Source organism: Schistocerca americana, chromosome 5 (genome assembly GCF_021461395.2).
Source record: "Schistocerca americana isolate TAMUIC-IGC-003095 chromosome 5, iqSchAmer2.1, whole genome shotgun sequence".
Classification (NCBI taxonomy): Eukaryota; Metazoa; Arthropoda; class Insecta; order Orthoptera; family Acrididae; genus Schistocerca; species Schistocerca americana.
In genome coordinates, this window is record NC_060123.1 from 244,228,617 (window position 1) to 244,242,395 (window position 13,779).

Below are 13,779 nucleotides of genomic sequence, written 5' to 3' on the forward strand. Positions count from 1 at the left end.
GGCATCCTCTTGGGTAAAATATTTCGGAGGTAAAATAGTCCCCCACTCTGATCTCTGGGTGGAGACTACTCAAGAGGACGTCGTTATCAGGAGAAAGAAAACTGGCATTCTATGGATTGGAGCGTGGAATGTCAGATCACTTAATCAGGCAGGTAGGTTAGAAAATTGAAAAAGGTGAGTTGATAGGTTAAAGTTAGATACAGTGGGAATTAGTGAAGTTCGGTGACAGGAGGAACAAGACTTTTGGTCAGGTGAATACAGGGTTATAAATACAAAATCGAATAGGGGTAATGCAGGAGTAGGTTTAATAATGAATAAAAAATAGTAGTGTGGGTAAGCTACTACAAACAGCATAGTGAACGCATTATTGTGGCCAAGATAGACACGAAGCCCATGCCTACTACAGTAGTACAAGTTTATATGCCAACTAGCTCTGCAGATGATGAAGAAATTGATGAAATGTATGATGAGATTAAAGAAATTATTCAGGTAGTAAAGGGAGACGAAAATTTAATAGTCATGGGTGACTAGAATTCAAGAGTAGGAAAAGGGAGAGAAGGAAACATAGTAGGTGAATATGGATTGGGGGTAAGAAATGAAAGAGGAGGCAGCCTGGTAGAATTTTGCACAGAGCATAACTTGATCATAGCTAACACTTGGTTCAAGAATCATAAAAGAAGGTTGTTGTACACATGGAAGAATCCTCGAGATACTAAAAGGTATCAGATAGATTATATAATGGTAAGACAGAGATTTAGGAACCAGGTTTTAAATTGTAAGACATTTCCAGGGGCAGATATGGACTCTGACCACAATCTATTGGTTATGAACTGTAGATTAAAACTGAAGAAACTGAAAAAAGGTGGGAATTTAAGGAGATGGGATGTGGATAAACTGACTAAACCAGAGGTTGTACAGAGTTTCAGGGAGAGCATAAGGGAACATCTGACATGCATGGGGGAAAGAAATACAGTAGAAGAAGAATGGGTAGCTTTGAGGGATGAAATAGTGAAGGTAGCAGAGGATCAAGTAGGTAAAAAGACAAGGGCTACTAGGAATCCTTGGGTAACAGAAGAAATATTGAAGTTAAATGATGAAAGGAGAAAATATAAAAACACAGTAAATGAAGCAGGCAAATAGGAATACAAACATCTCAAAAATGAGATCAACAGGAAGTGCAAAATGGCTAAGCAGGGATGGCTAGAGGACAAATGTAAGGATGTAGAGGCTTATCTCACCAGGGGTAAGATAGATACTGCCTACAGTCAAATTAAAGAGACCTTTGGAGAAAAGAGAACCACTTGTATGAATATCAAGAGCTCAAATGGAAACCCAGTTCTAAGCAAAGAAGGGAAAGCAGAAAGGTGGAAGGAGTATATAGAGTGTCTGCACAAGGGGGATGTTCTTGATGACAATATTATGGAAATGGAAGAAGATATAGATGAAGATGAAATGGGAGATATGATACTGCGTGAAGAGTTTGACAGAGCACTGAAAGACCTAAGTCGAAACAAGGCCTCGGGTGTAGACAACATTCCATTAGAACTACTGACAGCCTTGAGAGAACCAGTCCTCACAAAACTCTGCCATCTGGTGAGCAAGATGTATGAGACAAGCAAAATTCCCTCAGACTTCAAGAAGAATATAATAATTCCAATCCCAAAGAAAGCAGGTGTTGACAGATGCGAAAATTACCGAACTATCAGTTTAATAAGTGACGGTTGCAAAATACTAATGCGAATTCTTTACAGACAAATGGAACAACTAGTAGAAGCTGACTTCCGGGAAGATCAGTTTGGATTCCGTAGAAATATTGGAACACATGAGGCAATACTGACCCTACGACTTATCTTAGAAGCTAGATTAAGGAAAGGCAAACCTACATTTCTAGCATTTGCAGACTTAGAGAAAGCTTTTTGACAATGTTGAATGGAATACTCTCTTTCAAATTCTGAAGGTGGCAGGGGTAAAATACAGGGCCCGAAAGGCTATTTACAATTTGTACAGAAACCGGATGGCAGTTATAAGAGTCGAGGGACATGAAAGGGAAGCAGTAGTTGGGAAGGGAGTGAAACAGGGTTGTAGCCTCTCCCCGATATTATTCAATCTGTATATTGAGCAAGCAGTGAAGGAAACAAAAGAAAAATTCGGAGTAGGTATTAAAATCCATGGAGAAGAAATAAAAACTTTGAGGTTCGCCGATGACATTGTAATTCTGTTAGAGACACCAAAGGACTTGGAAGAGCAGTTGAACGGAATGGTTAGTGTCTTGAAAGGAGGATATAAGATGAACATCAACAAAAGCAAAATGAGGATAATGGAATGTCGTCGAATTATGTCGGGTGATGCTGAGGGAATTAGATTAGGAAATGAGACACTTAAAGTAGTAAAGGAGTTTTGCTATTTGGGGAGCAAAATAACTGATGATGGTCGAAGTAGAGAGGATATAAAATGGAGACTGGCAATAGCAAGGAAAGCGTTTCTGAAGAAGAGAAATTTGTTAACATTGAGTATAGTTTTAAGTGTCAGAAAGTCGTTTCTGAAAGTATTTGTATGGAGTGTAGCCATGTATGGAAGTGAAATATAGACGATAAATAGTTTGGACAAGAAGAGAATAGAAGCTTTCAAAATGTGGTGCTACGGAAGAATGCTGAAGATTAGATGGGTAGATCATATAACTAATGAGGAGGTATTGAATAGGATTGGGGAGAAGAGGAGTTTGTGGCACAACTTGACTAGAAGAAGGGATCGGTTGGTAGGACATGTTCTGAGGCATCAAGGGATGACCAATTTAGTTTTGGAGGGCAGTGTGTAGGGTAAACATAAAGATTGTAGAGGGAGACCAAGAGATGAATACACTAAGCAGATTCAGAAGGATGTAGGTTGCAGTAAGTACTGGGAGATGAAGAAGCTTGCACAGGATAGAGTAGGATGGAGAGCTGCATCAAACCAGTCTCAGGACTGAAGACCACAACAACAACATCCTCTTGCATAATATTTAGTTGCACCCTTCTTCCCCGTGCCCCCCTCCCCCCATCACCATCACCCCACCCACTTTCCCAGTCTTGATGGTCTTACTCTCCACTATTCACTGTCTCCCAAGCCTCTCTGTTCTTTCTGAGCCCCTGTCTGTACTCCTGATCCCACCCCTAACCCCATCTGCCTATCTGCACGCCCTTCCCCCATCCTACCCAATTGCTCCACACTTTCACATTATGAGCAACATGAATGTTTGTATTTGTGTTTCAATTTTTTTAAACTCTGGTTTTCTGAAAATTGGTTACTGTGGCTTTTACATATTTAGTTGCAAACATTCTGTAACTTGAAATGGCACATAATACAATTTCAACTATTTCTTGATTTCACACTATATATAGATTGACTTTTCTTTGCTCTTCACTACAACCGAATCTTCAATGTGATAAGTTACAAGTTTATTTGAAGTGTCATATTGCTTCTTTTGCTCAGCTGCCTTTTCCATCTGCTTCCTAGCAGTCACGTCTCTTTGCTGATGTCATCTCCTGTCTTGGGAGGTATTCAGTGATTTCATATAGCAAGTTTGGCAGCTTCACCCAATCAGTCACCTCAAGCAGGAATATGCCTGTTGCACTACTCTTATTACTGTTCAGTACATCTGCAAAATAAGGAAATTGTTCCACGCAACTGGCATACTTTGAACTAGTGTAAGACCAAAATAACTGAACAATTTTCCACATGTAGTGCTGAGTTGGATTGTTAGCCAGGTGATGTACAGATATTTGTACATATTTGATGCCGTGTTTTGCTATAAATGTCTCCCATGTGGTTGAAATGAACTATGGTCCATTGTCAGATAAGATCCTAGCTAGCCTGGCAACATTGCAAATGTAATCGTTTTCAAGTTCATCAATGATTGTTTTACTGTTTGCTTTCCTGAGGGCAAGCAACTTGATATATTTTGGGAACACTTGTCCACTAAAACGACATACCAAAACTTTGGGAAGTAGTCCAAATAAATCCATGGCTAACAGTTCACTTGCCTTGTTGGGGGTACTTGCTTCCCATTGAGTTCACTATTATCAATTTGTATGACAAGTCTTTGAGTGGGTATTTGAAATCAACTACCCAACTAGGCCTGTGTGATAATATCTCTACATAATTATGCAACATGCTGTTTAGTTTGTCACATTATGATTGATATGTTTTATTGATTCTCTTTATGCACACAAAGCTCCTCACATTCTTCATGCATAGTAATTATATGGGCTACCTGTGCCTCACCTCTTAATACTTCTTTGGATTGTATTCATTTGTAGCTTCAACCACTGTCAAATTGGAAATATCTTTTTCTATATTTCAATGAAAATAATCAATTATTGATAAATAATGTTAATGGACAGATAAAAAATCTACTCACCAAGTGGTGGCAGGGGAACACACACACACACACACACACACACACACACACACACACACACACACACACATACATACACACACACACAAAAGAGTTTAATACTTACAAGCTTTTGGAGCCAGTGGCTCCTTTTTCTTTCAGGAGAGTTGAAGGGAAGGAGGAGCAGTGAAGGAAAAGGACTGGAGAGGTTTAGGGAAAGGGGTACAGTTCAGAAAAGTCACCCAGAAACCCGTGTCAAGGGGAGACTTACCGGATGGGATGAGAAGAAAACAAGCTGTTACGTAAACACTGTTCGGCCTTTCACATCAGCATGACTGCCATCCAGTTATCAGTCAGGATGAATGGACATAGGCAGAGGGTGTATACAGGCAACACACAATATCCTGTAGCAGAACATGCTGTACAACAAGACAATCGTGACCTTGGTGCCCGTTTCACCATACGTGCCACCTGGATTCTTCCCCCAGACACCAGTTTCTCAGAGCTCTGCGGATCGAAGTTAGCACTACAACATGTCCTTGGTTCTCACACCCACCTGGCCTTAATTTATGTTAATTCCTTCTGTCTCAGCATTTCTTCGCAGTAACTACTCCTTTCTTCATTCTATTTTAGTTTTCTACATCTTTCATTTTCTGCTTTGTCTCTGTTATATACAATGCACTTAGCTTTTCACTCTTATTAACTCATGCACAATGTTTTAGTAGTAATCTCTGTCATGCATATTACCCTGCCATCCATATTTAAGCTCTCAGGTTTTCAAATCTCATCCGGTGCAATCCCCAACAATCAGTCTTTCCTTCCCATCCCGTCCAGTAATTCTCCCCTTGCCCAGGGTTCTGGGTGACTTTTCTGAACTGTAACTCTTTCCCTAAACCTCAACAGTCCTTTTCATTCACCCTCTTCCTTTCCCTTCAAGTCTTCTGCCAGCAGTCCCCAAAATCAGTCTTTCCTTCTTATCCCGTTGGCTAAATCTCTGGTGACCTGGGGTTCCCGGTGACTTTTCTGAACTGCACCCCTTTCCCTAAACCTCTCCAGTCCTTTCCCTTCACTCCTCTTCCTTCCTCTTCAACTCTTCTGCCAGAAGAAGGAGTCACTGGCGTCAAAAGCTTGTAAAGTTTTGTGTGTTTGTTCCCCTTCACTGCTTGGTGAGTAGATTTTTTATCTATCCTTTTTCTATATTTTGTATTTCTTTGATAATGCATCAAGAAATTGGTATCTAAAATTATGTCATTCACTTGATATGGGATAATTAGATAACTTGTATTAAAATCACAAACATCACTTTAAATTCTAATAATGTCCCTCACTCACATCTCCTGTTGCTACGTTTATCCCCCTCCCACCATGAAACTTCACATAAAGGATTCTGTTAAAGATAACACAAAACTGCCAGAGTCCAGAAATGTCCTATCTTTACCTCATTTATCTTAATTTTGATGAATGGTTGTACATTCCATAAATATCATTGCCTACAACAGTTTATGTATTTCTTCATCATCACAGAACAATTTATAGAAAATCTTGGTCCCTGCTTCACACTTATGTTGCTCCAACTTCCTTGCTACTCAGAACTCATTCTGCTCCCATCAAGCTGGGATAAGCAATTTGTTCATAGCCACATGACTTCAACCAACTGAATTCATGTTCTTCATTAACACAACCAGCTAGAATCTATGTTACAGTCCAAAGATGTGAGGGTCTCTTCACTCCACAGAAACAAAAGTGCAAATACCTTCTTCTGTGGTGTCGAATGCAGGGGCTGCGAAATCTGAATTAACATGAGATACATTATTTTCAAGTTCTGATCCTTACAGTGACCCACCATTAACTGTCCCTGTCACCTTTTCCATTAACTACATGAATTAACAGTCTCTGTCTGACATACGTGACTCTATCCTGTCCACCTCAAGCATCAATTCTGTAACCTGCCTTCCAATGGATGTGCCTTCAGCTCCGTCACTTTTCATAGCACAGTGGACAATATCACTCACATTAACATTACCGTCAATACTGTATCCCATCTCTTTCAATGTCTCCTTAGACCCGATTTTTACATCAGTTAGTTTCATTCCTCTCTCTGCTTTAGGAAAACAAATTTCCATGCTAATTGCTTCCATCCAGTTGTCAGAAACATATTCTGAATTATTAAATAGCCAATCAGTCTGAGAAACATCTTTAAAATTACAACCATTTTGTACTGATTTCTTCACTCTCCAATGCAAATGATTTGTCCAGACTTCCCAGAATTTCTTGTTAGTCAAAATTGCGTCAATAGCACATGCCTGCGCTGGTTGCATATTTCTGCACTTATCCTTTTCATCATCCTTTTTCTCATTGGTTTGTTAATCCATTTCAGTTCTAAAAATGCAGAAAATATTAGTTTTCCAACTGCCAGTGCCTGTGATTGTCATCATTTTCTTTCACACTCATTTCCCAGACTGTTATTGTTACTACCAGTAGACTATGTATTGAAATTCTCTCTCCTCCATGGAGAATTGGATGGGCTGTGTTCACAGCTATTGTGCACTGGAACTGCCTGATTATTCACACATCAGCACATGTCGTTCTCACTACACCCATTACTATTATGTCTGCTCAGAGTTCATATTTCTATTAAGGCACTATGTTCATATGTGTCTGATTGTCTTTTCCACACAAAATTCTTTTATAGTGGCCTGACAAGTCCTACATAAAGCCCCATTTAAGAGCTAATTTTGCAGGTGAGTCTCCCTCACATCATCTTAAAACTTAAGTTTAAAACACCTCATATAAGCCTTACTATCTATAAATTTGTCAGCGTTCTAGTTTACCCACAACAAAGTAATGCAGTGTTAAATTTGTCAGCATTCCCATTTGCCCATGACAAAGCAATGTCATGCAGGGACCACTTCATTTATCTTATTTTTGCTGCAGCAGACATCTCTGCAGCAAAATTATCATTACAAGCAGCAAGATGATATCTATCCTGTTACATATTTGCCATTCTTGAGCAGACAAAACACAGTACCAAGAAAGTTATCACCTGACTCAATTGTCCTGACTGACTGCATTTTATTTAATAGTGGATGAGTTGCTTCACTCTCATATGTCATTACTAAGGACTGCTCAGCTCCTCTGACCCACAAACACTTACTTAGTAATTGCACCCCCACAATCTCTGCCTGTAGGCAGCTCTGGAAGCCAAGTTACAAATACATTAATGCTGTCAGTGTAATATTTATCTGTTCTGTTATCTGGGCTATCTCTGCAATTTGGAACTTCTGCTGGCTGAATGTCAGCTGCTTCTGTCACACTCTTCAATGTCTTTGTATCACTCAAACACATCATACCTGACTTCCAGCATTCACTACACAATTGCTACACAATATGGTACCACTCATAAGCCCCCATGCAAGAGACTTCAACTTAACCTGTGGTGGAGCACTATGGGATAACCTTACCCCAGCCCAGAGACTCCTCAAATGGTAGCTACACCCTTTCTGTGAAACATTTAAAGGCCTATGACATCAGTGTTCTCAGATCAGTATACGTAACAAATATGAATGTGTTTTGACTGTGCATGGTATGATATAGCTCTACAACCCACTATTGCAGCCCTGTGGTGACTATACGATATGGTAGCCCTCCACCTCCTATTCATGAAGAAGGTTTCAGATGGCAACTGCAGGGGTCAGATTGAATGTTATGGGTGTCAAAAGGGCACATTTCACCAAAAAGGCTTCTTGTGGGACGGCAATGCAACAGTCAGGAGTCGAGTGCTGGAGTGGCCAAGACTGGCCAGGACCTTGTAGAATATTCCAGTACATTATAGAATCTTCCAGAATGTTTGAGAATGTCCCAGAATCTTCCAGAAGGTTCAAGAATGTTCCAGAAAGTTATAGAATCTTCAAGAAGGTTCAGGAATGTTCTGGAATTCTCCTGAATGTTTAAGAATGTTCTAGAATATTCTTGATGTTCTATAAAGAAAAGAGTAAGTAAGTGACAGAGTACTTTATTCCAAATTAGGATTTTATTGAATACCTAAGTGGATTTAAGAACACTTAAGAGTATTTTTTAGTGTTCAAGTGTATTTTTGCTTGTGAAATAGAGTATTTTTGAGTATTCAAGAGTATTTTTATTGTGAAATATTAACATTTTTAAGATTTCTTTGAATGTTCACATTTACATTGTTCTCGGGTATTCTTGAGTGATCTGGTATGTTTTCAGAAAACAAATGAAAGTAAAGACCAAGCAAAGGATCTTGTTCAGACTGGTAGAACTTTATTGGGGTTTGTACTAGTCAACAAGCCCTAAGGCAGAGTGTGGCTCTGCAGTCTTTGATGGGTCTTTCACTGCTATACATATGCCTTAATAACAGCACCAGCCACCATAAGTAGGTTTCATCAGACAAGCACTAATTACATACACAGAGTTTGGGATTTATTGCATAAATAAGTTTAAAAAAATGGTAACTTAGTGTAAAATGCCAATAACCAAGTTGTGGCTATGTATTAATCCATCAGTGATGTTAATTCACCATCTGCAAAAGTTCATCATGAAATAGAACTATCATTCAGTCAGCAAGACTCTCAGCATATTTGGAGAGGGACTGCTCATCACAGTGGATGTGACAACTGTGGATGGCTAGGTGTGTGGAATGGCTGCAGCAGTTGAAATAGTTGTATTGTTGGTGCCTAGTAGGTTTGATGTGAATAGAGAAACTGCTGGAACAATCCATGAGTGGAGGTCATTAGAAGGAAAGTAAATTGTTGCGCTGAGGAGTATCAGGTGAAGCAAACGTTTAAATATATGTTGAAGCTCTCAAGGAATGTGGACAGGATGTCCTCACATTCAGTCTGGATCATGAAGATGCCATTAGTGAATTGGAACCAGATGAGGGGTTTTGCTTAGGATTCTGGGTTGCTAGGAAGGATCCCTTTGGATGGCCCACGAATTGACTGGCATAGGTTGGTACCATGAGAGTGCCCATAGTTCTACCTTGTTTATAGGTTATACTTTCAAAGTAAAAGTAATAAAGAGTGAGGATATAGTTGTTCATGGTGGCAGGAAGGAAGTTGTGGGTTTGTAGTCAGTCTGCCACTGAGAAAGGTACTGTTCTATGGTGACAAGTTCATGGGCATTGGAGATGTTGGTATAGAGGGAAGTGGCAGTGACAGTGATGAGCAGGGTGTTGGGTGGTAAAGGGAAAGGAACTGTGGAGAATTGCTGGAGGAAATGGTTAAGGCATTTTCTATAAAAAGCTAGGTTACAGGTAATATGCTGAAGATGTTTGACAACAAGGGTGGTGCAGTAACCATCCAGTGGGGTCTCCTGAGTGGTTGGTTTTATATATTTTAGGAATCATGTAGAAGGAAGGAGTCCAGGGAGTGGTGAGTCAAAATTCCTTCTCACACCCAGCACTTTTTATGATTTAAGCAATGTCTTGGTCTTACATTTCCAGAAAAAAAGCTTTTATGACTTTAGAGATAATGGCCTTAATCTATTAAAATCTTATTTACAGAACTGTAAGCAGTTTGTCTGTTTTTTCAAAGAAGTATCCAGTGTAGTACATGTTAAAGTGTATATTCCAGAGGGATCTGTGCTGGGCATGTTTTCGTTTCTTATAGTGATTAATAACCTGCCCTCACTGTTGTCATGCCCCTCTCCTGGTGTGTCTCCATTTATTTCAGATCAACCTTTCAGTGCATGTTGGGTAGGAATTATTAACTCACATCTGCATATTTAATAATAATTATTTTTTAAAAAAAAAGACTTCTAAATGTTCATCATGTAGCCACATGTACAAATTAATTTGTTATGTGAATGTTAAATGACTCTTGTACCACATCGTTGTTGTTGTTGTTGTGGTCTTCAGTCCTGAGACTGGTTTGATGCAGTTCTCCATGCTACTCTATCCTGTGCAAGCTTCTTCATCTCCCAGTACTTACTGCAACCTACATCCTTCTGAATCTGCTTAGTGTATTCATCTCTTGGTCTCCCTTTACGATTTTTACCCTCCACGCTGCCCTCCAATGCTAAATTTGTGATCCGTTGATGCCTCAGAACATGTCTTACCAACCGGTCCCTTCTTCTTGTCAATTTGTGCCACAAACTCCTCTTCTCCCCAGTTCTATTCAATACCTCCTCATTAGTTATGTGATCTACCCATCTAATCTTCAGCATTCTTCTGTTGCACCACATTTCGAAAACTTCTATTCTCTTCTTGTCCAAACTATTTATCGTCCATATTTCACTTCCATACATGGCTACACTCCATACAAATACTTTCAGAAACGACTTCCTGACACTTAAAACTATACTCAATGTTAACAAATATCTCTCCTTCAGAAACGCTTTCCTTGCCACTGCCAGTCTCCATTTTATATCCTCTCTACTTCAACCATCATCAGTTATTTTGCTCTCCAAGTAGCAAAACTCCTTTACTACTTTAAGTGTCTCATTTCCTAATCTAATTCCCTCAGCATCACCCGACATAATTCGACTACATTCCATTATCCTCGTTTTGCTTTTGTTGACGTTCATCTTATACTCTCCTTTCAAGATACTGTCCATTCCGTTCAACTGCTCTTCCAAGTTCTTTGCTGTCTCTGACAGAATTACAATGTCATCGGTGAACCTCGAAGTTTTTATTCCTTCTCCATGGATTTTAATACCTACTCCGAATTTTTCTTTTGTTTCCTTTACTGCTTGCTCAATATACAGATTGAATAACATCAGGGAGAGGCTACAATCCTGTCTCACTCCCTTCCCAACCGCTGCTTCCCTTTCATGTCCCTCGACTCTTATAACTGCCATCTGGTTTCTGTACAAATTGTAAATAGTCTTTCGCTCCCTGTATTATACCCCTGCCACCTTCAGAATTTGAAAGAGAGTATTCCAGTCAACATTGTCAAAAGCTTTCTCTAAGTCTACAAATGCTAGAAATGTAGGTCTGCCTTCCCTTAATCTATTTTCTAAGATAAGTTGTAGGGTCAGTATTGCCACACGTGTTTCAACACTTCTACGGAATCCAAACTGATCTTCCCTGAGGTCGGCTTCTACCAGCTTTTCCATTCATCTGTAAAGAATTCGCGTTAGTATTTTGCAGCTGTGACTTATTAAACTGATATTCATACAAGTGGCTCTCTTTTCTCCAAAGATCTCTTTAATTTTTCTGAAGGCAGTATCTATCTTACCCCCAGTGAGATAAGCCTCTACATCCTTCCATTTGTCCTCTAGCCATCTCTGCTTAGCCATTTTTCACTTGCTGTCAATCTCATTTTTGAGATGTTTGTATTCCTTTTTGCCTGCTTCATTTACTTCGTTTTTATATTTCCTCCTTTCATCAATTAAATTCAGTATTTCTTCTGTTACCCAAGGATTTCTACTAGCCCTTGTCTTTTTACCTACTTGATCCTCTGCTACCTTCACTATTTCATCCCTCAAAGCTACCCATTCTTCTTCTACTGTATTTCTTTCCCCCATGCATGTCAGTTGTTCCCTTATGCTCTCCCTGAAACTCTGTACAACCTCTGGTTTAGTCAGTTTATCCATATCCCATCTGCTTAAATTCCCACCTTTTTTCAGTTTCTTCAGTTTTAATCTACAGTTCATAACCAATAGATTGTGGTCAGAGTCCATATCTGCCCCTGGAAATGTCTTACAATTTAAAACCTGGTTCCTAAATCTCTGTCTTACAATTATGTAATCTATCTGAAACTTGTCAGTATCTCCAGGCTTCTTCATGTATACAACTTCCTTTTATCATTCTTGAACCAAGTGTTAGCTGTGATTAAGTTGTGCTCTGTGCAAAATTCTACCAAATGGCTTCCTCTTTCATTTCTTACCCCCAATCCATATTCACCTACTATGTTTCCTTCTCTCCCTTTTCCTACTCTTGAATTCTTGTCACCCATGACTATTAAATTTTCGTCTCCCTTTACTACCTGAATAATTTCTTTAATCTCATCATACATTTCATCGATTTCTTCATCATCTGCAGAGCTAGTTGGCATATAAACTTGTACTACTGTAGTAGGCATGGGCTTCGTGTCTATCTTGGCCACAATAATGCGTTCACTATGCTGTTTGTAGTAGCTTACCCACACTCCTATTTTTTATTCATTATTAAACCTACTCCTGCATTACCCCTATTCGATTTTGTATTTATAACCCTGTATTCACCTGACCAAAAGTCTTGTTCCTCCTGCCACCGAACTTCACTAATTCCCACTATATCTAACATTAACCTATCCATTTCCCTTTTTAAATTTTCTAACCTACCTGCCCGATAAGGGGATCTGACATTCCATGCTCCGATCCGTAGCACGCCAGTTTTCTTTCTCCTGGTAATGACGTCCTCTTGAGTAGTCCCCGCCCGGAGATCCAAATGGGGGACTATTTTACCTCCGGAATATTTTACCCAAGAGGACGCCATCATCATTTAACCATACAGTAAAGCTGCATGCCCTCAGGAAAAATTAGGGCTGTAGTTTCCCCTTGCTTTCAGCCATTCGCAGTACCAGCACAGCAAGGCCGTTTTGGTTAGTGTTACAAGGCCAGATCAGTCAATCATCCAGAGTGTTGCCCCTGCAACTACTGAAAAGGCTGCTGCTCCTCTTCAGGAACCACATGTTTGTATGGCCTCTCAACAGATAACCCTCCGTTGTGGTTGCACCTTCGGTACGGCCATCTGTATCGCTGAGGCACGCAAGCCTCCCCACCAATGGCGAGGTCCATGGTTCATGGACATCATTATAACTAATTCAGCAAATGATCCCTGCAACATGAAACTAGCTAACTAACTACATAACTCTTAATGTCACAATAACCTCTGCATATAAACATTACAAATTTTTAACATTTTCAGTTCTTTTAAAAACATTTAAAATTATTCCTTTCTTCATATAAGTGGTTTCAGCAGTACATATTTGGTTAAAAATTAAAATTGTATCCACTACACTATTGTATTGGCAGCAGCCACAAACACTGGCACGACAGACAGGAAAACAGGATACATGAACACATATTGAACACCGATGGTGTGTGTCAAGTACACTCAGCAATAGTTGCTAAGTTGACCTCGTGTATGAAAGTCAGTTGTGCTAAGCACAGACAGTTTGAATGTATACTGTAAGAATAGAACAAAACTTTTATATATTTCACTGGAATTATTTTACAATTGTGTGATAAAGACACAAGTATGTCATAGTCATTGTAATGAACTTCTGTGACCTTTACATATGGGATGCTAGAGAAATTCTGTATATTTCAATGTTTTATATTTATACTTTCACGAATGATGTATTTTTTGGACTAGGCAGTGTTTCAAAAATAAATGGACTCATTCTCATTCCAAACTAATTACCATTAAAGAATATATTTGCAACTGTGACAGGAAACTA

At 39.4% G+C, this 13,779-nt stretch overlaps 1 protein-coding gene across 7 annotated transcripts in view; it reads left to right on the forward strand.

The window, feature by feature from the left end:
- Window positions 1-13,779, forward strand: part of LOC124615711 (putative methyltransferase DDB_G0268948) — a 137,369-nt gene that overhangs the window by 100,113 nt on the left and 23,477 nt on the right. The window lies entirely within an intron of this gene.